General features: G+C 42.7%; 2 protein-coding genes and 1 non-coding gene across 5 annotated transcripts in view; 1 reads left to right on the top strand and 2 right to left on the bottom strand.

Moving 5' to 3' along the window:
• Positions 1–24,977, top strand: part of LOC134483260 (disks large homolog 5-like) — a 664,485-nt gene that overhangs the window by 175,183 nt on the left and 464,325 nt on the right. The window lies entirely within an intron of this gene.
• LOC134483259 (uncharacterized) overlaps positions 1–24,977 on the bottom strand; it is a 478,774-nt gene that overhangs the window by 190,734 nt on the left and 263,063 nt on the right. The window lies entirely within an intron of this gene.
• On the bottom strand, positions 18,322–18,509 carry LOC134483718 (U2 spliceosomal RNA). Its single transcript, XR_010060601.1, has one exon. It is a non-coding gene; the product is annotated as a U2 spliceosomal RNA (small nuclear RNA).

Raw genomic sequence — 24,977 nt, 5'->3', positions numbered from 1 at the left:
AGTGCACAATCAAGATGTACCTCCTTGCTCTCCTGCTTCAGTGGGACCAACTTCTTCCTACATGTGTTCTCCATCAGGAGCTGGCTGAGCAGGTTTCTGGAAATACAGTCTGCATAGTAAGATCATGCTGGCCCTTTCTCCCATTCCTACCCCCAAGTCCCACTAACACTACCAGTTCCCACATACCCATGAAGACTTAATAAAATGCATCTTGATACATATAAGGCTGCTGCACAAACCATAAAGAGTTAATTCGGGGAAGAATAAATTGTTTGCTTGGCCTGACACCAATTAGTGTCCACACCTCTGAGAAAGAACATGGATCTACAAGAAATCCATGAAAGCCCAATGCATGGGGCCAACATCAATTAGTACTGGGCCAAAACCTTCAAAGGAGGTCAGTAGAACCAAGAGAAGGTCATGCTAACCATGTGATCCACCCACTGAGTTTTGTAAAACCTGGTGTGACACCATAGGTCCAGGGAAGCCTAATAACCTTCTGCAGACTTCAATCAGTACTGTTCTATCTAGAGCCTTCTGAAAATGCCTAGACAATCCTGGGATGAGGAACAGTCTTTTATGGAACTGAAAACTGAGTCCTAATGACCCTGGAACACTGATGTGTAAACAGCACAAGAGATAGAACCAGAGCTGAAGACCGTCCAATCCAGAACAAAGAAAGTCAGAAATGGCAATTCCACAGGTGATAGCCTTTCTGACCAGGACTTACCTAGAGAAGGTAATCTCCTTCTTCAGCTTATGGTTGTTCTCATGGACCTCAGTGTTCTCCATCTCTAAGTTGTGCAGAATTGACATGACTGCCTCCTCCATTCTCTCCAGGTCTTCATAATATGGATTTGGCCTGAAGTGTGGCCTGGCCCCAAATGATAGAATACAATGAACATCGGCATTTAGGAATATATTAACTCAGGGTGGGTCCTATATTACCCCAGGCTGCTGCCTGGATCTTCCAGCACTCAGTCCCCTGCCTAGCAAGTACAGAGACTCACCATAAACTCACTGCAATTACAATCTTGCAAAGCCACCATTTGTCAAGGGCTTTGCAAATGCACACTGGGAACTCACTCTCCCTGACTTTATCCCTGAATTCTTCATTCAGACTACAAGTTCTGCTTTTAAATAAATGGAAGCAGATGAGTCCATTTTCAATCTCACTCCTCAGGAAGGGTCAGGTTCTGAATCTCCTCTATATGGGAGCTGAGGTTTAGCACAGGGTGGTTAGGGAGGCACAGCTTTCTAGAACCCAAAACCTTAATAGGTTAAGAAGGTGAACTTGCAGACCCAGGAATGAAACAAGAGCATTTGGAGCGATTCATACCTGTTCTTCATGGATCTCTCTGTTAGAAACCTCAGGCGATCTCTCAGGTCATTTCTCTCCTCGGTAATGAGCTGCAGCTCTTTAATCAGCCTCTCCTTTTCCTTCTTGGCCTGCTTCTCGCTTAGTTCAGTGCCAGGGGATGATGTTTCTCTCCCAGCGTCTGTAGGTAGAAGAACACAAGTGAACCTGCATGGGGAGAATGCATAGAGTGTTCATAGACCTCAGTGAGGCCTAAACAGGAGAACAAGCCTGGAACCCAGTGTCACTGCTAGGCGATTGGTCTATGCTTAAGAGGCCTCCTCAGTGGATCTCAGTTCTCCCACTACTCTATAGAGACCAAGAGATGTAAGCAGCCAGGTGTTCCCTATGCCGGACATCACGTGCTTACATGGACCACGGAGATGGCTTCTCCAGGATTATCATCAGCTGAACAGGGTACAGCTTGGTTTCAGGACCCTCACCACTGTGGGTTCAGAACTCAGATGATAAATTCACCATCCACAAGACTTGAGTGATTGGAGACACTCAGATGTCCTACCCTGATACTCTAAGCCAACAACTTTGGATTTAAAACGCATTTCCAGGGAGGATATGTTCAACAGACTTATCAATGTCCCTATGTGAAATACCAAATGCCCCAGAAGTGCGAATAGGTTACAGGCTGAATCTTGGTCTACACGTTCCAAATAGTTTTGGTATTGTAGAAAAATTTTTGTAACATACAACCTCTAATATATAAAGCAAACGATGACCCTGCCAGTTAGAAGAAATCAGAGAAGGTCTAAGAACATAAGGTTATTGCCTGGAGCACAATCTCTCCCTGTTACTACTGTCAGATACCCACTGTATTTAAAGAAGCAATGATAGTGAAATACATTGCTGCCCTGTCTAAACTCAGAAAAGGTGAACCATCCATGACTACTGATGGTGTTATCATATCAATGTAAAAGAACAAATGAACTGAAAAGTAAAGGCCAGAAGTTCACAGTATGAAAGCATTGGCCTTACCATATCCTCCCAGTGGGGATGGGGAAACTAAAGTTCTGAAATCCTTGACTTTAAGGAATTGTGATATTCATGGAAATTCAATTCCTTTTCAGATGCTCCAGTTGTTGTGGCCCATTGCTAGAAAGGTCAGCTTAAGCCTGCAGCCACCCTGGCCGGAAGCTCAAAATACACTGCCCAGAACTTACTCCACATTCCCCAGAAGTGCTGTCTTTGGCCATCATTACTTTGAGATGAAAGGCCAGACTCCTTCACTCTAGTCTCTCCAGAATCGACGTTCCCCCTCCCAAAACGCTTCCTAAGACGGGAAAACATGTCTTAGCTTGTAACCGCCAGACTCAGACTGAGAGAAACTAGGGCACTGGTTGTCACTACAACACTGGTGACATCACAGAGGATGCCAGAACTCTCTAGGAGACAATAGAATGTCCAAGAAGGGACAGCAGATGTCATGGGGAGCAGACTTTCCCTCCCTGCTAATGTTCTCCCTGTACTGAGCATAAGCAGAGGTGCCCTTTCCAGGAGACTTTCCTGGGGCAGAGCCACTGAGCATCTCCTGCTTCCAAAGCCAAATTTTCCTCAAGCCTTGATTATAAAAAACCTTAGTAATTCCTATGCATCTAAATGAATGTTTCCTTTCAAATCTTTCCCAAAAAATGTCTCACTAACTCAAATTGTCCTCATTCACCAATGTTAGCCATTAAACTTCCTGAGATTTCACACCAGCTTGAATATGCACTCAAAAGTTCTCTTGTCTCATTATGTACAGGTGCTTTATATCACATCAAGAAATAGTCTGCATGGTAGGTTACAACATGCGTGTGTATTAGGGGAACACTCATGAAGTCATGTGCTTAGCAATCGACAATTGCCAGAAAATTCCTTAGGAGAAAGAGTTGAAGTCTTTATGGTGCTAGGAAATGTGTGGAGACCAGTTGGCAGAGGAAAATGCAATATTGGAGACACCAGTGAAGGGAACCTCATGCTGCTTGTGGGGTTCTGCTCGTTGCACCAATGTCGCCAAAGGAGCACTGCTCACAGGCCTGAGTAAGATATACCATGAGCTTGTATCAGAAAAATAAAATACACAAGAGATATAGAGGGTGGCACAGAAACGTCTAAAATGAGGCTATAAACATCATTAAGTGGATAGAGCAAGGTTCCAGCACCTGTACACTGGGAAATGGCCACCCCACCAAACACAAAAGCATCTATCATAGTCAAAAATGAATACTTTATAGAATGCACCCACTAACACTGATTGATCACATCCGTAGTTCAAATTTTGGGGGCAAATTCATGGCCTTAACTATCTTTGTCTCAACTTATATAGCAAAAAATAAGAAAGAATGAGAAAAGAAAAAGTCAAAACTAAAAGCTCAAGCTTCTCATATGAGGATTGCAGGAAGTGTTATATGGGAGTCAGTTCTGATTAGGCCATTTTAGATAGAACAGTGCATAGTGACCCTTAATGTGATGGACCCTATATAAAGCTTTTTGCAATATTGGAATTTTAACAAACCTCATCCAGAACGTACGGAAGAGGCACCATGTGATCACCATGTCCTTACTCTGTATCAGGTTATTTTCCTGCATCCTTGATTTTCAGGCATATAACAGCAACAATCTGAAATAGCTGGTAGACATGGAAAAACATGGCTAAAACTATAGTTGTGGGTTACACACCTCAACTGTCAAAGGCTAATGCTGTCTGCACAGTCCTTGGAGGCCACTCTTATAAGCCTATTTATTGCAAAGTGAAAGGAGGTTTATCTGAGCTCAAAGTGATCCTGGCCAGCCAGGTAGAGGGCAACATGTGATACTTGAGACCCTGTTTTAAATGAGCACAGAAATCCACACTTCATTCAAAGCATCATCTACGAATTCTCGATTATTTACCATTCTCTCCCTACCAGTCGTTCTGTTTGGAATGGTAGAAAACAACTGGAACTGATCTTTCTATTTTAAGGACCTTGATCTCTCTTTTTTTAGGTCCACATTAAGAGTGCATACAAATGGACATCACCATCTGAACATCTTAGTATTATCTACTCTGTATATATAGCATAATACTGTGCCTATGAAAATCTTAAGCTTCCTTGAGTGTAGTTGCCCCATCAAGAAGTGTGAAGTTCTGAGTTCAAACCCCAGTGATGCTTTAAAGGGACTAGAAGAAAGCCATCAGAGATACTCCACTTCTTTGTCCTTAGATTAAATCAAGTTGACACAATGTGAACCTGGTGGGCTATTTAACCATGCATCTTTCTCCCAACCCCACTTCCACGAGTTCAGTCCATGGCAGAATTCATCCCCCACCATCCTAGATATTTCTTTGTATATTTCTACAAGAGCAAGGTTTCTTTTTTTTAATAGAATTAGTTGTAGTCAATCAACTGCTGCCCTATGTGATAAATGATTAGTATCTATTGCAACTTACCACACTATATTTGTGTATACAAGTACATTATTGGAAATCCAGGGGCTGGGGATTTAGCTCAGTGGTAGAGCACTTGCCTAGGAAGCACAAGGCCCTGGGTTCGGTCCCCAGCTCCGAAAAAAAGAACCAAAAAAAAAAAAAAAAAGAAAGAAAGAAAAAGGAAATCCAGCATTACTTAGTAATTGGAAACCAGTGCTGTGGCCTTGCCTTTCTGTGCCTCTTCCTGGCTCACAGGCAGCAGGGGTCAGACCTTGAGTTCCTCTTCAGGGACAGAGTGATGTTGAATGGGCACTGAGCAGGCAGAGAAACACAGCTGAGGCAGCTCCTTTCAGTTATCAAACACATCATCTCCTTCCCATCTTAAGGGCTACTGCTGAGGTCTTGCCCCCATACCTACCTTAATAGCAGCAAATTTGTTACACAGCAGCCAGCTCTTTCCTATTGTTCTGTAATACGCCTCCACATCATGGATGCCAAGAAAAACACTAACAAAGAACAAAAAACTCTGACGTTGAACTGTGTGGTGCTGGTCACATACCCTGTTATGTTCTGTATGTTATGAGGTTTGTTAATCTTAACAAGTTCCCCAAGTGTATTCTTCACATAGGACCCAATAGATTCAAGGAAAATAGGAACAATTATGTGTAAAATGGCCTGAGTCAGGGCCCATAGACCGAAGCATTTCCAATACTTGTGCATGAGCCCATGTGGATTTTGCAATGAGCGGGGCCTAGCAATGTCCAGTACACAGTTGTGAGCTGTTGCTCTGGTTGAACTGTATTGGTGTGTGCATTAGTAAACTACACCTATTTAAATGAATTCAGTGACCTGTGGTTTGAATCCAGACCCCTTGACACCAGGTCTTCCCTTCTGCAGCACTTAGGAAAAAGGCTAAGTTTAGGAAAGGTGACGTCTTGTCATAAGTTATGTGACAAGAGGGATGGTGAATGATCCCTTGTGATAAGAATCAAGGTTTCCTCTGTGGTATTTAGGTCTATACTGGCCCTGTGCAACAGCTTCAAGAACCCATTTCTGATTTTCCTTGGGATTCCCGTGATGATGCACTCAGACAGGATTGGAAACAACCAAAACGGTGGTCAGACTTGATTTATAAAAAGTAGGTAACATTGCAAACTTATGTTGTAGGATATTTGATCATATTGTCATCCCCAATATTGTGTTATTTACTTAGAAAAATACCTTCTGGCTGTGTAGTTCAGTACTAGCACCAATATTTAACCCTAGAGCTATTTTTGTTTGTTTGTTTTTTGTTTTTGTTTTTGGATGAACAAGTACTTTCCTATTTTGTGGCCCAGCCCTAGCTCTTACTTCTTTGCACAGTCATAGAGAGACCTCAAACATATACTCAGACAAAGCCAGGGGAGTGTATAAAAGGGCCTAAGGCAATACCACATAATGACATTGAAAGTGGGCTCTCTTCTTGATCCACGCCTCCAGCTCTCCTGACATCTACATGAATTATAACTCCTAATGCAGTGTAAATGATGTCTGCGCTATTGCTGAAGGAATCATGAGAATAACAACTCTAAACATCCCACCATGGATAGAATTTGTGGAAAGAGGCAACTGGCAGCCAATGAGAGGGCTCTACAGTTAAAGGGGCTTGCTGTCAAGTCTGATGAGCTTGACTCAATCCCCAGGACCCACGTGGTAAAAAGGAGAGAACCAAGGGCCAAGCTGTCCACTGGCTTCCACTCATGTGCTTACATGTATGTGAGTATATATGTATATGTCTGTATGTACGTGTGGATATGAATGTGTGTATGCATGTATGTGTATACGTGTATATGTATATGTGTGTATATGTCTGTGTATATGTGTGTATAGGTGTATTTGTATGTGTGTATATGTATTGTTGTGTGTATGTATATGTGTATGTGTGTATGCATGTATGTGTGTATGTGTGTATGTGTGTGTATGTGTGTGTGTATGTGTGTATGAATGTAGGTGTGTATATATGTGTGTGTGAGCAAGAATGTGTATAGTCATGTATATGCATGTGTTTTCATGTACATGTATTCATGTATATGTACGAATGTATGTGTGTATATGTATGTATGGACACACAAACACACACAATGTTAAAACATAAAAAGCTCCTTGGAGTATTCACCGTGCCTGGATAAGTGGTGACCATGTGGGGGAAACACATGTCCATGTACACATACCTGTTCACATGCACTGAGCAATGCCCAGCCTGGTCTTGAGCTCACTACCTGCCCAACAATGAGTTTCTGCCCACCTGGTCTTCTCAGAGCCAGGTGACGATTGTTCCTGCCATTCCAGTTCTGTTCCAGTTTCTCATGCCACAAACCTTCTAGCTTGAATCTCACCTACTGACGCAGTAACCTAACAGCCTCCAACCCAGTGAAGTAAGTAAACTTCTTCCTGACATCCTCAGGCTTGGTGTCCCCATGAGTCACAGGGAGGAAGGATGGCATGCACCAAGGAGAAGGGCCATGGGCAAGGAAGACAGGATCATAAGTCAGTCATCACTGACACCAGCAAAGTGTGTGCTTCAGAGCTGGCTCTGCTCACTCTTGTCCCAGTGGCAGGACTTAAGAGTGGTGCATACCTGTCACCCAGCACTCAGAGACGTCTGAGGCATGAGAACCAGGAGTTCATGGCCATCTTAACTAATGGTGAGATCAAAGCCAGCCTGGGCTGCATGAGACTCAGTCTAGAAGCAGGCAAGGAGGAACTTCCTATATTTGAGCAAGGAAGCTGGCATCCTCCTGGGTTCTAAACAGTCACTGCAATACAGAAAGATGCTAGGGCTAGTGTGGGAGAAAGTAGGAGACAGAGAAGCCAGGTTAACCCTCCCTAATCTTCTCATGCTGTGTGAGCTATGAGTAGATGGTGCCCTATACACTGTGGACAGGATGGTCTCTCAGACGGTTCAGAAAGCCATGGAGGACTCTAGCAATTCTCCACTTGGGTGTCACTTGAGTCTTATATGTGTGTGTTTACAAGCCAAAAAATAAGATCCATAGGTGACTGTGTAAATTCAACATGGCCCAGCCATGTGCTGGAATATTATTCAGCCTTACATAGGATTCAGATTCTGACCCTTGAACAGGAATGAGAATGGTAGCCATTCTCCTAAGTCAGACCTCCAGGCAGTGCAAAGACAAACTAACACGGTATGACACCACTGAGGGCTGCAGTGTCACCAATTATATAAAGACAGAAAGCAGGAAGGTTTACAGAGCCCCGGGGGTGACATGGAGTGGGGAGGTTGGAGGGTAGGTGTGTAAGTGGGACTGAGCCTCAGAGGAGTCAGACATGGCTGCAGAATATGCATGTGGCTGCCTCCCATACCTGTGAGTCCTGCCTCCTCAGAAAGGCAAATACAGCAAAAGAAAGGACCAGAGGGGACAGGCTCTGACCTCCTGTAGACACACACAAATGACGTGACAGAATGTGCACACTGCTGCCTTGCTGCAGGAGCAGTTGAGCTTCCAGAAGGGTTGAAAGAGGCTGGAAGGGCTGAGCATGGCACTGAGTTCAAGGACATAGCTTTAGGTCCTGGGGAACCTACGGTGCCCAGGCCCCATCCCGCTGATACTGAGGGACACAGGTGACATTCAGGGTGATGGCTGGGCTGGGCTGGGGAATAGGCGTCCACTCTCACCTGCTCCAGCTTGAAGATGCGCTGGGTGAAGTAGGACTGCAACTACTTGTTGGATTCATTGATGCAAATCTGCTGGAAGCTATTCTGTTCAAAGTCCTCAAATCTGAATATGGCCAAGACACCAATGGGCAAGCACTGGGAGACAAGGTTTGGTTATAGCCGGGGCCTCCTGGGAAGACTAGCCGTCCTGAGAGGAGTTGCAGAAGAGGGGGTGTGTTTTCCTGACCAGTTTGGTACCCAGTGTTTTTTACCAAGGGTTCCTTTATTACTTCTTGATGGAACCAGGCCTGCACATATCCAGTAAGCATTGGGGTGGAACCTGGGCTTGGTGCCCACATGCTGGCATCGCTGAGGGTGAAGCCTAGCCTACCACACTTCCAGACACCGAGTGCAGATGCCTGGGTTCCTATAGAATGGCGGTTCTTACCCTTCCTAAAATTGTGACTCTTTATTTCAGTTCCTCATGTCGTTGTCATCCCAACGTAAACTTATTGGAGAGCTACTTCATGAGTGTAACTTTGTTACTGTGAGGAACTGTAGTGTAAATGTCTGGTGTGCAGGAGCGCTGATGTAGAACCCACAGATTGAGAGCAGCTGCTGTAGAGGATCAGAGTCCTCTGCCAGCCCTGGTGTTTGCAGAGATCCCGTGGGTTCCTAGTCTCCATGGCTTTCCCAAGGACAGGGTTTATTCTTGCCGTCTCAGGGCCCAGGACCTCACAGAAACAGCCTCTCCCATGTCCTTCCTGTTGAGGAGAGCGTGGTTGGTCCTCAGCACAGTCCAGTCAAACAAGGCGCGGTATAGACACTTGGCCAGGGAGTCTCCTGCAGTTATGGCCTCTGGACAGAGGGGTTTCTTACCTGGGGTGGGGCAACCGTGCCAGGTACAGGCACTGATGCTCAGAGACAAGACCTAGTTTTGTCTTATTTTCATAGACAAAGTTGCCCAGGCTGGCCTCGAACTTGCCGTGTAGCCAAGGATAATTAAACAACTGATCCTACTGCCTCTACCCCCCATGGCCTGGCATTGCAGATGAGTGTCACCAGAGCTGGCTTGTCACAGCTGCTATACGGCTCTAAGTCAGGGGCCTCATGTGCAGGAGTGTTATGACTGTGCCATCCCCACCCTGCAACCAGGGTTTTCACCTTTCTCCTGCTGAAGTCTGCTTAATCCTACCCTGGCCCCAGGACACAGCAGCTGTGGGAGACTCAAAGCCTGGGGCTTCAGCAAAGCATGGGTACACAGCATGGCATGCAGCCTACACGGCTGTGAAAAAGCCAAGGAAGTGCTTCTCAGCTCACCCCCTGCAGGAGTGTCTAGTCCATCCTTCTCCCCATGGACACAGACATCTGCTTCCAACTGCCCGACATGTCCCTCTGGTTTTGACTTTCCTGGATGCCATGTCAATGCCACCACACAGAGTGCTGCCTCTACTGGGGACACTCACACAACCTCTCTGGGGGACATCTGAGCCAAGCAGGGATTGGGTGCACTGCAGAGAGGTCAAGTCATGTCGTGAAGTACTTGTCCCACAAAGGCTCACTGTTCAGGGAGTTGACTGGAAAAGTAAGCTTATGCCCCTGGGCAGGGTCCCCATAGGGAGTGTCACACACCCTGCCATCAGGTCTATTACTGGTGCCATGCAAATTCAATTTGCAAGACCCAATGCTCTGGAAATGTCAAGAGCTAACAGAAATGTACCAGGAAGTGCACACCATAGCAAAGGGAGAAAATGGAACAGAGACCTATGCTATGGGTTAAGGGGCACGGAAAGGCCACCTCGAGCACAGGGGTCAGTCACCTCTTTCACAAACAAGGCAAAAGGTCAATGCTCTCAGCTCTGGGAGCCTAAAGGGCTCTGTGGCTCCTAAGCCCTGCAGCTGCAGCCAGAAGCAGCACTGAACAGGATGTAAATGCTGAGTATGGCAATGTCAATAAAACTTTATTTACAAAACCAAATTGGTGCTGGTGGTGGTGGTGGTGGTGGTGGTGGTGGTGGTGGTGGTGGTGGTGGTGGTGGTTGCGGACTGGTTCATTTCAAAGCATGCTGGAGTGGCATGGCCACTGAGCATCGGGAAACACAGAAAGGAATGCGACCGGACGCAGGGCTCCCAACACCCTAGACGTCGACCTATGGCACTGGAACAGGGTCCCTGAAGGTAAGTCTGGACAGTCAGATAAGGTAAGTACAATTTATTACAAGGAAATGGGACAAGATAAATCTTCTCTTCATCTCGCTATGCTTAAGCATCTTTAAGAGTGCAGGGAATTCATGTCTATCAGTCTGGTTTAGAAAAGTGTTTAGAGACAGCAAGAGTACACTCCTTGGTTCCCTGACGAGGGTTCCAGGGATTCTGATATCTGGGTCAAAGTGAAACTTAAGGAGAAAATGCTGTCAGGCAGGGCAAAAAGATTCCAATTTCTGGTATCTTTGGGCTGTAATTTTTACTGTGTTCAAGGCCATGAATGCAGACAGGGTAATAACAAATACAGAACAAGAAGCTAGAGCTTCATTAAGACAAAACGAAAGTAAAAGTTTTGCCCTCTGCACCATTGCCTGAAGCAGGTTTTTCTAAGTCGTTTCCCGAGGATGCCATGTTGACCATTAGATTCACAGGATGATGATGAATTCACCTGCATTTTCTTTTCCTATAATTAGGCCAGCATCAATTCAAGGTGTGGCCCAACCGACTTATTATAAAGTATGATACTGGTTGGTTGAAAAAGGTAGTAGCTTTCTATGAACCATATATTAAGTTTTTATGTATATTAAAATTAACATTGGAAAGAACAGTGGTAGGAGAGGAAGCTGGAGGACAACTGCTGCAAATGCTTGCTTTTGAAAATGCTAATGAAGAGTACAGGAGAGCATTATTACCTATAAAGGAGGCTGGGGATATTAAGGCTTATATGAAGGCATGCAAGGGTATCTTTTCTGAAAATGGAAAGATGCATATTTGGCATGTATTGATCCAGATAGAGTTATTAAATTATATGTTTAAATACTCTTGAATATCCTACAGGCACTTTCGCTCAGGATGAGTTGCCTTTAGAATGGGTTTATATTAAATAAAACTTTAACCAAACATTAACAAATTATGAGGAACAAACTTCTTTAATTATTCAGCAAGGCATACAAAGACCTGTTACTCTGTGGGGATATGATTGTGCTGCTATTGTTTTCCCATTAAGCAAAGATAAAGTGGAATATTTAATGCAGAAATCTGAGGTTTTTCAATTATCCATGATTTCTTACACTGGAAATATTGAATTTCATCCTCCCCATAGTAAATTGTGGGATTGCTTTAAAAAACAACAAAAAAAATTTGATAAATACACTAATTTCTGTTGATCCATTACCATCAGCCTTTACTGTGTTTACAGGTGGCTCTAACACCAAGATGGCTTATTGGACCAAAGATTAATTTTGGGGACAAGAATCTTCTTTTGGGTCAGTACAACAAAATGAATTATTAGCGGTAATTAATGTATTCCAGGATTTTACTCATGATGTAAAAATATTATAGCTGAGTCCGCTTATGTTGTAGGAGTAGTACAGAATATTGCGACTGCTGTTGTTTCTACATCTAAGCCTATATTAAATGTTATTCTCACATATTAAAGGACTATTGTTATTATGAAACTCTAGAATATTCATTACACATTCTAGATCACATTCAAAATTTCCAGAATCTTTAACACTTGGCAATCATATGGTAGATCAATTAGTGGCATTTGCTACCCCAGAAGAAAACAGTCATAATCATGCCAATACAGGATATTTACATATTAAATATAAAATTAAAAAGGGGGAAAAGAGATGGCCTCATGCAACCTGAATGGAGTTTGCAGACCAGTCCCAGAGCTATATGGCACAAGCATTATACGTTATTAATTTTCTTAATTTACCACAAGGTGAAGTTATATCAAGAGCCGATAGACACTTTGTTGGACTTCCCCCCAGAAGGCATGGAACAGACAGTATGGATAAAAATTGCCCGGGATGCTGAATGGCAGGAAGGGACATCATTGTATATAGGGGAGAGGGTTTTGTCTCATTACAGGATGGGAGACAGTTCTGGTTACCCGGGAGATGGATCCAAGCACAGAATAATAAGAACTGCTCCCTACCCTCAAAGGAATCCAGTTAAACCAGCTACATTTTCTCCTGATGGATGTTCTCAGGAGATGAGGAGGTGTCCTCCATTACTGAGGCCCTGGCTTCTCTTAGTGTCCACAAACCACAATGGATAAGGATCCGTGCAGTGACAACCCTATTACCTATGTGTGGTCAGGTGAAGCGATTAAGCACTGAAAGGAAAACTATGTTGTCTCCTGTAGGAAAGTCCTTTACTGCTGAGCACTTATTCTTAGCATTGTGTGTTTTACTCATGGTTTCTTCTGCTGCACCCAATGCCAGTTATCGGGCTTATATTGCTTATCCTGATGAAATCCTACTACTTTTGTGTTAGTAAATATATGGATAATGACACAGAACATGATTGGAAGTTAATTCAAGCCTATTTAGAGGGTAATGAAAGTGCTTCAAAAGTAATTAATGCCTTGAAATACGATGTTCGCATGTCTTTTGGTAAACAGCTAAAAGATACTACCCCTATGGAAATAGCGAAATTATTGGCTGATCAATTGACAGGATTAGATCCCAAGGCTTGGCTTCAAAGGATTTTCCATAGCATGGGAGGAGCTAGTTTTGCCATAATCTTATGTACATTATGTATTATGTTGCTTTATTTTTACATGACTAAACCCCTACAAGGACCTTTAGCTATGTTATGTAAAGTGTTACTTTAAAACAAAAGAAAAAAGAAGGAATTGTTAAGACATAGAGATGCAGCTCCCAGGCAGGGTCAAGAAAGGCCTGGTGACAGATTCAAGTAGGGGCTGGAATGCCGCCCTGGAGAAGAAAATGTTTTTCTCACTTGGCCTTAAATTATGTTCTGCTGTGTCCCGTTTCTGTGGAAGTGGTTCTAACGCTCTCTTGGTAATGGTGAGTATATTTTGATTATACTAAGAGAGGTGATTTGTTATATGAATATTTTTAGAAGAAGCTTTCGTTTATTCGTCTTTCTTTGTTTAATCTTCCCTCATTGTTCCTGGTATCCTGGGAATAATAATCTTACGGTATCTTGACACAATGAAAATTGTAGTAATGCATATTCTTAGCTTAATAAGGATTAATAAAGCTTGCAACTGCGTGCAGTTTCTTATGCCTTTGCTCTGCACCCCCTGTGTCCTGGGGTATGCGACCATACCCAGGGCCCCAACTCACTAGACATTGACAATGGGTCACCCCACAAAATACAGAAGCATCTACCTTAGTCAAAAATGGACATTTTATTGAATGCATACACTAACACTGATTGATCACATCCATAGCTAAGATACTAGGGGCAGATCCGTGGCCCAAAATACATTCCTCTAAACCTATAAAGCGAAAGAAAGAAAGAAAGAAAGAAAGAAAGAAAGAAAGAAAGAAAGAAAGAAAGAAAGTAAGAAAGAAAGAAAGAAAGAAAGAAAGGAAGGAAGGAAGGAAGAAGAAAAAACACAAAAAACTTAAGCTTCTCATAGGAACTTCGCAGGAAGTGTTGTCTGGCGGTCAGTTCTGATTAGGCCATTTTAGATGAAACAGTGCATAGTGACCCTTAATGTGATGGGCCCTATATAAAGCTTTTTGCAATATTGGAATTTTAACAAACCTCATCCAGAACATACAGCAGAGGCAAGGATGTGATCACCATGTCCTTGCTCTCTATCAGGTTATTTTTCTGTGTCCTTGATTGTCAGGCATAGAACAGCAACAATCTGAAATAGCTGGTAGACATGGAACAAAGTGGCTAAAACTATAGTTGTGGGTTGCACACCTCAACTGTCAATGGCTAATGCTGTCCTAGAGACCTCGGAGGCCCCTCTTGTAAGACTGTCTATTGGAAAGTGGAAGCACTGACTTCAAAGTGAACCGGGCCAGCCAGGGAGAGGGCAACATGGATACGTGAGACCCTGTCTAAAACCAGCACAAAAACCAACCCTTCATTCAAAGCATCATCTATTAATTCTTTCTTAATTACCACTTTCTCCCTACCAGCCTTTCAGTCTGGAATGATAGAAAAGGACTGGGAATGTCCCTTCTATTCTAAGGACCTTGATCTCTCTTTCCTTAGGTCCACATTAAGAACACATGCAAATGGGTATCACCATCTGAACAACTTAGTATCATCTACTCAGTATATCTAGCCTAACACTGTGCTATGACAATCTCAAGCTTCCCTGAGTTTCGCTGACCCAGCAAGATGTATGAAGTACTGAGGCCACACGCCAGTGATCCTTTCAAGGGGTTAGAAGAAAGCCATGAGAGATGCTCCACTTCTTTGTCCTTAGATTAAATCACATTGACACAATGTGGGTGGACTATTTAACCAGACATGTTTCTCCCAACCCCAACTTTCTGAGTTCAGACCATGGCAGAATCCATGCCCCACCACCCTAGATATTGAGTTTAGTGATATGTAATTATTATTTAAACCTATGTATTAAATTTTGTCATTTTGTTAATTTTTGTGGTTTTCACAGTCTTCTTTGATTAACTTTCCTAGTTTTATTAATTTATTCCCTGTGTTCTCTGGTATTTTGTCCTTCCCTTCAAACTAAAGTATTCCTTTTAGGATCCTCTACATAGCTGTCTTACTGGTTATACATATTGTGTTAAATTTATTTTTAGTGTGCATTAGTCAGCACAGTAGCTGTGCAGCTGCCTGCCCTCCATGGGCCAGATCTACTTTCCAAACAATAACGCTCAACTCTTACTGGCTGTGTAGCATCTTGGCTGCTCTTTGTTCCCCTTGGACAGTCCTCAGGACCAGGCTCTCCTCTCCCTCAACCATGGCTGCTGTCTTCTTCCTCTCTCCTCTCCATCACACATGTTCTTCCTTTATTCTCTGGCAGGTTCTTCTTCCTTCTTCCCTCCTCATGATCCTCTCTAGCAAAGTCCTCAAAGCTCACCTCCCCCATCTATCTGCTGTGCAGCTGTTGGCTGTTGGCTTCTTTATAATCACAGTTAACTGGGAACAGGGTCAGTTATTTGGGGTTAACCAGTCTTGAGTTCCACTAATTAGCATTAAAATACAAGCAGAATTAGGCCAATCCACTACAGGGATTTTTGTTTGTTTGTTTGGTTGGTTTGGTATAATTTTCATTTACCTTTTTACTTGTTATTTTATTTTTGGCTATTTTTTATTAATCGGTTATTTTACTTATTTACATTTCAACTGTTGTCCTGCTTTCCAGACTCCCCTCATCAAATTTACATCCCATTTCTGCTCAGCTTTGCCTATGTGACAGTGCTCCCCCACCCACACATATCCATTCCCACCTCACACCTCTAGGATCTGCATTTGGTGGGGCTACAGGCCTCACCTTGAACCATAGAGCATCCTTGCATACACTTTGGCTGGCAGTTTGGCCCCTGGGAGCTTGGGGATTAGGGAAAGAAGATCTGTTCAGATATTAAAGCCAATGATTGCGGCATTCTCTTCTTTTTCTGGTTATAGGTGAAATTATGTTTGTGTGCTTATCTTTTTTTAAATTATTGAGAGAAGATTAATTTCTTGGTTTTTCTTGGGTATAGTTTAGTTCATTGTTTTGGAGTTTTCCTCCTATTAGCCTCTGTTGTGCTTTCTTACAGAAAAGAATTGTTTAAATTTGGTTTTGTCATGAAATATCCTGGTTCCTCCTTTTATGGTGATTGAGGATTATGCTGGATATAGGAGCCTGTGTCTGCATTACATCTGCCCAAGATTTTCTGACTTTTAGAATCTCTGTTGAGAAGTCTGGTGTAATTCAGATACGTCTGAATTTATTTGTTACTAGATATTTATACCTTACCCCTTTTAATGTTCTTTCTTGGTCTGTGCATTTAGCGTTTTAATTATTATGTGAATGGAGGAATTTTTCTGGTACAATTAGTTTGATGTTCTGTAGGCTTGTTGTACCTTTATGGCCTTTTCTTTCTTTACCTTATAGAAGTTTGCTGCTATGATTTGTTGAAGGTGTTTACTGGATCTATGAACTAGAAATCTTAATTCTCTTCTCTATCTATTATCCTTAGGTTTCAACATTTAATTGTGTCCTGAAATTCATGGATGTTTTGGATTCAATAAACCATACATGTTTATCTGAGATGGGTGTTTTGTGCTTTGTGGGATGACCTCCTGGACCCCAGGCTGCATGAAAAATCTCAGCTGACAATGGGGACATAAATTATAAGTATGTGTAGCAAGACCCAGACCTCTTCCAGGTTCTTAGATATTAACTGAGAACCTCAAATACAGTAGTAATGTGATAGTGTGGTGTGAATCTAGTTACTATTCTCTATTTTGATATAGATGACTCTTTTTGTGTCATGGTCAGCTTATAATGACTAGAAGACCTAAGCTTGAGAATAACCAAAGACTACATTGCTTCTCTAGCAGCTGAGCTTTTAAAAGCCCTGGTGTGACAGCAACTGTTGGTGGACATTCTGGATCATTCCTTCTGTACTTTAACTCTCTGTCACTTCCACCACCAGTAAGTTAGTTCAATTCCATAAATTGGAAATCCATCACCTGGAAGAAATACTCTTTTTTTTAAAGATTTATTTATTTATTTATTATATACAAGTACACCGTGACTGTCTTCAGACACACCAGAAGAGGGCATCAGATCTCATTACAGATGGTTGTGAGCCACCATGTGGTTGCTGTGATTTGAACTCAGGACCTCTGGAAGAGCTGTCAGTGCTCTTACCCACTAAGCCATCTCTTTAGCCCAAGAAATACTTTCTGAATATGATCTGAGATTGGCCATGGAAAAAGGGTAGCTTGAACTGTCCCACCTAGTTTCTGGGCCTGCACAGGCCTGCTCTCCAAAAGAAACCTGTGTTCACAGCTGTTGGCTGGCTAAGAAAGATTTCATGAGACGTGATACACAGCCCTCGGACTTCTGCTTCAGTCATCTGCACAATTTTCCCCGGACGATATCCTCATACCTCCAGCAGGGGGGTGATGAAGCTGCCCACTCTCAGCTCCCCTTCAGCCATCTTGTGGCCACCAGACTCTCCTCCCTGCAGCAGGAACAAGGGCTTCTCCATGGTGGTTGCAGCAGCAGTGGTGGTTTGGCATTCTCACCTAGGAGGCCCTATGCCTTTCTACCCCAGTTCCAACTCAGCTCAGGCCCGGGCCTTCCCCCCATCCACTTCCCACGGAGCAGGGAGAGCAGCACCCACTAGAAATAAAAGGGAAGCCCTTGGTCCTGCCAAGAGTGAACCCCCAGTGAAGGGATTGTTGGGGGGGAGGGTGGCAATGGGAGGAGGATGGGGAGGGGACACCAATAGAGAAGGGGAGGGGTAAGGGTTAGGGGGATGTTTGCCTGGAATCCCAGGAAGGTAATAACAATTGAAATGTAAATAAGAAATACCCAATTTAATAAAGATGGAGAAAAAAAGAGAAAAGTGTCACACATTTAAAACAGAAGAATATGGACCCTAATTTTAAACCACAGCTCTGTCAATTAACTAAACCTTTAAAAAGCTCAGAAAATCAGGCCAAACAATATTTTCTCGGTTTATGTATCTGTAATGTCGCATAAATAATAATGTCCGTTTCTTGCTATTGTGGAGGGAATTAAATAGATAATATGTAATCATGGAAATTTTGAAGTACCATCCATTTTTCTGTTCATTAAATCACTCTTCCTCATTTCATTGATCAAGTATGTATGTTTTCTTTTCATAGTTACATGTATAATAAAACCAGTATAAAAACCTTCAGAATTGTATAAGCTTTCACTTTTAACAAATTAAATTAGTTGTTCTTTGTATTTCTGCTGAACATTTAAATGTTCTTCATATGTCCCAATGCTAGTTTATTAGGTACCTATAAACTTTAAACTGTTTGCCTGAGAGCATGAGTACTATTTAATTATATAGTAACTACACTCAGGCTGTCTTTGTATTAGAACCAATTATATCAGACTCTAAGAAAAATTACTACACTTGATCTTAGCCAAAAGGCCGAGAAGCGATTAAGAAAAATTACTATTGATTTAAAGTTTGTGTGTGTATGAGTGAGAGTATGAGTATGAGTGTCTGTGTGTGTGTGTGTGTGTGTGTGTGTGTGTGTGTGTGTGCAGCACATGACCAAACAACTTTCAGGAGCCATTTCTCTCCTTCTGTCATGTGGTTCCCAGGATGTAACCCAGATGTTTGACTTTGGCAATAAATAATATTACCAACTAAATAAATAAATAAACAAACAAAAAACAAGCCACAAATCAAATTTAAAAGTAAAGGCCAGAAGTTCACAGAATAGTAGCATTGGCCTTACCATATCCTTTCTTTGGGGATGGGAAAATTAATGTTCTGAAATCCATGACCTTCAGGAATTGTGATATTCATGGAAATTCGATTCCTTTGTAGATGCTCCAGTTGTCAGTTGTCAGTTGTCCAGAAAGGTCAGCTTAAGCTTGCAGGACCCCCACCATCCCTCCCCCCACCCCGCCTCCACAGAAAGCTCAAAAGACACTGCCCAGAACTTACTCCACATTCCCCAGAACCACTTTCTTGGTCAATCATGTCTTTGAGACGAAAGGTCAGACTCCTTCACCCTAGTCTCTCCACAACCGACATCCCCCCTCCCAAAACACTTCTAAGACTGGAAAACATGTCTTAGGATGTATCTGCCAGACTCAGACTGAGAGAAACTAGGGCACTGGTTGTCACTACAACATTGGTGACATAGTAGAGGACGCCAAGAACTCTCTAGGAGACAATACAATGTCCCAAGAAGGGACAGCTGATGTCATGGGGAACAGACTTTACATCCCTGCTAATGTTCTCCCTGTACTGAGCATAAGCTGAGGTGTCCTTTCCAGGAGACTTTCCTGGGGCAGAGCCACTGAGCATCTCCTTCTCCAAAGCCAAATTTTCCTCAAGGCTTGATTATAAAAACCTTAGTAATTCCTATGCATCTAAATGAATGTTTCCTTCCAAATCCTGCCCAAAAATGTCTCATCCTAACTCAAATTATCCTCCTTCACCAATATTAGCCATTAAAAATTCCTGAGAAATAATACCAGTTTGAATATGCAGTCAAAATGTTCTCCTGTCTTATTATGTACAGGTGCTTGAAATCACATCAAGAAATAGCCTGCATGGAAGGTTGCAACATGGGTGTGTGTTAGGGGAACACTCATGAAGCCTTGTGCTTAGCATTCAACGGTTGCCACAAAATTCCTTAGGAGGAAGACTTGAAATCATTATGGTGCTAGAAACAGTGTGGAGGCCAGTTGGCAGAGGAAAGTGAAACATTAGAGCCACCAGTGAAGGCTCCTGTTGGGCCCTACCTTGGTGTTTCCCTCCCCCCTCGCTGAGCCTTTCAGCCTGCTATAGCAAGAAATTGTTTACAACTTTGACAGCTGCTCTTAGCCCCTGATTTGGGGCTGGGATTTTCCATGGCACCCTTCCTCCCCACTGAGTTTTCCTGCTTCTTGTTTTTAAGAAGCTGTTTATGTCCCTGATTGGGCTGGAACTTTCACCACACAGACTTGTCCTATTTTCCTGGTTGGGGATTTTCACCTGCCTTGTTGTTTTTCCACGGCTTTTGCCTCTGGTATATAAGGAGATCTCAGTAAAGCCTTGGTGGCACTCGCTAAAAAGGGGTGACCCGTGTACGTGTTTTCTTTCAACCCCACAAACCTACACCCGATATTCACACACTGTTGGCGCAGGCACTGACAATAGGTATCACAATAGAAACTAGTAACTAGATTTAACCAAACTATCACATTAATGCTGTATTTCATGGTATTTTTTTTTCTCTCCTAGAACCTGGAAGAGGCTTGGGGTTTTCTAATCCTACTCATAATTTATTATCCTTCCCAACACTATGGGCTTTGTTCTGTTAATGCTAACAGCGGCATCCAATACCTAGGATATTTTCTACTGACATGTGTGACGTGAGACAAAACAGTCCCTGTCATCCCTCACCTGAATAAACTTCCTTAGAGGACAGTGTAGTTGGAGGGTCCTTCTTTCCTCTCCAAGATCGAGAAACATTTCCAGTCTTCAGACAAGTGTGTCAGCCATTGTCCAGTGACTGTCTTGAGATGTCCACAATGTCAGCTGAGTGTCATCATCCAGCCTGCCCTGTAATTGTTGTCGATGATTAATAGGGTTCCAGCCCTAGGATTTAATTCAGTGCTACAGTACCTGCCAAACACACTCAAAGCCCTAGCTGACACCCTAGTCCTGTGTGCTCTAGAGAAAGAAAATAAAGATCCCCATTGTCTATCAAGTTTCTCCTCCAATAGAAGGAGAATCTGCATCGGTCTTTTAAGTAACTCTAAGCCCCAGCTTCCCCACAGCTCCCTCCATCGACTGCACTATTGGTGCATTTTCAGTAACGCTCACTTTATTTTTGGTGTGCAAAGAATATGCACCATGTCAGTAAAGTGTGTGTGTGTGTGTGTGTGTGTGTGTGTGTGTTGTGTGTTCATCCATGAATTCACTATAAACTTTTATCAAATGACCCAGAAGACCGTGGAGAAACCTGTCTATGTGCATGCAGAATTATGTTACTACTGTTTCATGGAATCTTGCAGGGAACACTGAAATAGTGGGCTGCTTTAATACAGCCTAAAACCAGGCTATGCATGGTTTTCTGTGAGATTGTGATGTGCAACACCACAACAGAGATCAGCAGAAGCTTCATTTATTCCATGCTGCTGTTACCAAGTGAGGCAAAGCTTCATCCCATAGAGAGTCTGTAGGATCTGATCAAGGGCAATAAACTCAGGGTTGAAATCAAGCCTTTAGAAACAAAGAGAAAAATACAAAGTCAAGGAAAGCAAGAGCTGTGTTTTCTTCTTCTTTTTTTTTTTGAGAAGGTCCACAAGAGAGACAACCCCTTCCTCTAACTAACAATGCAGAAGAGAGACAATACATAAATTAAAAACAAGAAATGAAATGAGGGACATAACAATAGACACCGAGCAAATTCCAAAATCATTAGTTCTTACTCCCGAGGACTTTACGCCAGAAAACTGGAATATTTCTTCGATATTGTTGATTTTGTAGACAGATAACAATTACCAAAGTTAAATCCAGATCTGGGAAGGTATTTGAATAATACCCCTAAGAGAATAGATACAGTCATTAAAGGTTACATACATTATATATTATATTGCTTTCTTTTTGCACGATTAAACCCCTTTGAGGACATTTAGGTATGTTATAGAAAGTGTTACTTTTAAAACAAAAGAACAAAGAAAGAAATTGTGGAGTCACTGAGATATACTTCCCAGACAGGATCAAGGAAAGATGGCTGAGAGATGCAAGCAGGGGCTACAATGCTGCCCTTGAGAAGAAAATGTTTTTCTCACTTTACCTTACACTATGCTGTACTGTGTCCGTCTTTTGTGGAAGCAGCTCTCATGCTCTCTGGGGTATGACAAGTAGATTGTGATACTAGCAAGCGGGGTGACTTGCTATACAGATATTTTAAGGAGAAGCCTTGGCTTAGTCTTACTTCTTTGCCTAGTCTTGCCTCAGTCGTTCCTGGTATCATGGGAATAAAGATCTTATTATATCTTGCCAAAAGGGAAAGTGAGGTAATGCATATTCATGCCTATATAAGGGTTAATAAGCTTGCAGCTGCATGCAGTTGCATCTGCCTTTGCTCTGCATCCCCTGTGTCCTGGTTATTTGTGACCGTACCTGGGCCGTCAACGCACTAGATGTTGACAAGCATCACCCTTCTCAGTGTTAGGTATATATTTTTTTGAAATCTATGATGTGGAGGCGTATTACAGCAACAATATGAAATAGCAGGCTAGCATGTATGAAAATTGCTGTGTTTAAGCTAGGTGTGGGGACAAGTCCTCAAAAGGAGCTGTTAAGATGGGAAACACATAATGCATTTGTTGCTGGAATTGAGTGGCCTCAGCTGTGTTGCTCTGCCTGCTCAGTGTCCATTCAACATCACTCTGTTTCTACAGAGGAACTCAAGGTTTGCCCCAGCCGCCTGTGAGCTGTGATATGGGCAGAGAAAGGCCAGGACACAGTGGTGATTTCCCACTCCTCAGTTATGCTGCATTTTCCACTACTGTACTTGTATACACAAGTACAGTGTGGTCAGTTATTATAGATATTTGTCATTTCTTACAGAGGACAACTATGATTGACTACACCCAATTCTATAAAAAACAAAACTCATGAAACCTGGCCCTTGGCAGCAATGAATCAAGAAATATCTAGGATGGTGGGGCATGAATTCTGCCAAGCAATGAACTCAGATAGGTGGGGTTGTGAGGAAGATGGATGGTTGAATAGCCCAATAGATTCACGTTGTATCATCTTGATTTAATCTAAGGACAAAGAAGTGCAGTATCTCTGATGGCTTTCTTCTAACACATTGAAAGGTTCACTGGGGTTTGACCTCAGTTCTTCATTCTTCTTGCTGGGGCAGCAACACTCAGGGAAGCTTGAGATTGCCATAGGCACAGTATTAGGCTAGAAATGCTGAGTAGGTGATACTAAGTTGTTCAGATGGTGATACCCATTTCATTTGTTCTTAACGTGAACCTAAGGAAAGACAGATCAAGGTCCTTAGAATACAAAGATCATTTCCAGTTTTTTTCTACCTTTCCTGAATGAAAGACTGGTTGGCAGAGAATGGTAAAAATTCAAGAATTGGTAGATGATGCTTTGAATGAAGGGTGGGTTTCAGTGCTGGTTTTAGACAGGTTCTCAATTACCCCATCTTGTTCTCTACGTTGCTCGTCAGGTTCACTTTGAGCTCAAATAAAGCTGCTTCCACTTTCCAACAGGTAGTCTTACAAAGGGGCCTCCAAGGACTGTGAGGACAGCATTAGCCAATGAGAGCTGAGGTGTGTAACCCACAACTATAGCTTTATCTGAAAGACCCTCAGACAGAGGAGACTCTCACACCAGTCCTGAGGACAATCACCACCCCATGAACACACAGGACTCAGTCTTGATGTAAAAAGAAGAGGTTTACTTTGGGATACCAATGCACTGGGGCTCGACACGGTCCTCACGCAGGAGGGATGTGAGGAGCCTCGAACAACAGAAATGTACAGCTTAAACAGTCATTTACGATCACACAGTTTCATTAGCTCAGCTATTTCGGTGCCAAGGATAACTAGGCAGATGTTTCTCGTCCTGGGATAAGGCCGTAACCACATCAATGTAGCTATTTCAGTAGGAAGGACATCTGACTTGATATATGTTTTCTTATCCTGGGGTTCCCAGGACAAGGACCAAGGATATCTGTCTTGGCAGGTGTTTCTCTTCTAGAGTTCCCAGGACAAGGTATAGCTATGTCAGCCTATAGCACAGCTGCATTCAGTACCAAGGATATCTCACTTCTATAGTGGTCAGTCAGCTTCCCAGAGATGTTTCCTGTCTTGTAATTGCCCTGCAGTAAATATGTTCTATACCCTCCGTTCTTATGGTTGGGCAGCTTCCTAGAGAGTGGGTGGGAATGTGCTTTCTGTACTTTCTGGTCTATTGTCTAACATCTAGGGGCTAAGCGAGGGCCAGCTTAAAAGATTCTCATTCTTAAGAAATGGCTGTACTGATATCAAACGGGGATCTTTCATATCCACTTTCTTCCAAGTCTACCAGCCATCTCAGATTGTTGCTGTAATATGCCTGACAATCAAGGACACAGAAAAATAACTTGATATACAGCAAGGACATGGCAATCATATCCTGTGTCGTTATGTATGTTCTGGATGAGGTTGGTTAAAATGACAATATTGCACAAAGCTTTATATAGGACCCATCAAATTAAGGGTCACTATGCACTGTCATAGCTAAAATGGCCTGGTCAGAAGTGACCACTGGATCACTCTTCTGTAACTTCACATCAGAGGCTTGTGCTTTTTGTGTTTTTTATTTTTGTGGTTTTTTTCTTATTTATTTATTTATTTATTTATTTATTGCTTTATATGTTGTCAGGAAGATAGTTCAAGTCATGGATCTGCCCCCAAAATCTGAGCTTTGCCACTAATACTGTAAACAGTATTAGTGTACGCATTCAATAAAATAACTGTTTTTTTTTAATACGATAGATGCTTTTGTGTTTTGTGGGGTGATCCATGAAACAGGAGTGAAGATGCTTGTTTCTTACTCTGTCCACTGAGTTATGTCTCTAGGCTTGTCCTACTCCTTTGGCTGCATCCCCCCCCACACATCTGCTGACTATTTTATTTTTCAGATGAAATCACACGTTATAGCTTAGAGAGGCCTGTAAGCAATCCTACTTTGGTAACTTAAGTGCAAAGAGGAGAGCCCCACACTCAGCCTGAGGGTGCATTCACTGGTGGATCCAATATTTCAGTTTCCTCTCCTAACAGATCACCACATTGTTGCCAGGACCATAATGAATGCAATTCTTTCTCCTAAAGAATCTGGTGGCAACTGTCAAATGTTAAGCACAAGGCTTCAGGTTGTACCTATAACACACAC

The sequence above is a fragment of the Rattus norvegicus genome, chromosome 19 (assembly GCF_036323735.1).
Source record: "Rattus norvegicus strain BN/NHsdMcwi chromosome 19, GRCr8, whole genome shotgun sequence".
NCBI classification, from domain to species: Eukaryota; Metazoa; Chordata; class Mammalia; order Rodentia; family Muridae; genus Rattus; species Rattus norvegicus.
This window is presented reverse-complemented; position numbering and strand designations above follow the sequence as displayed.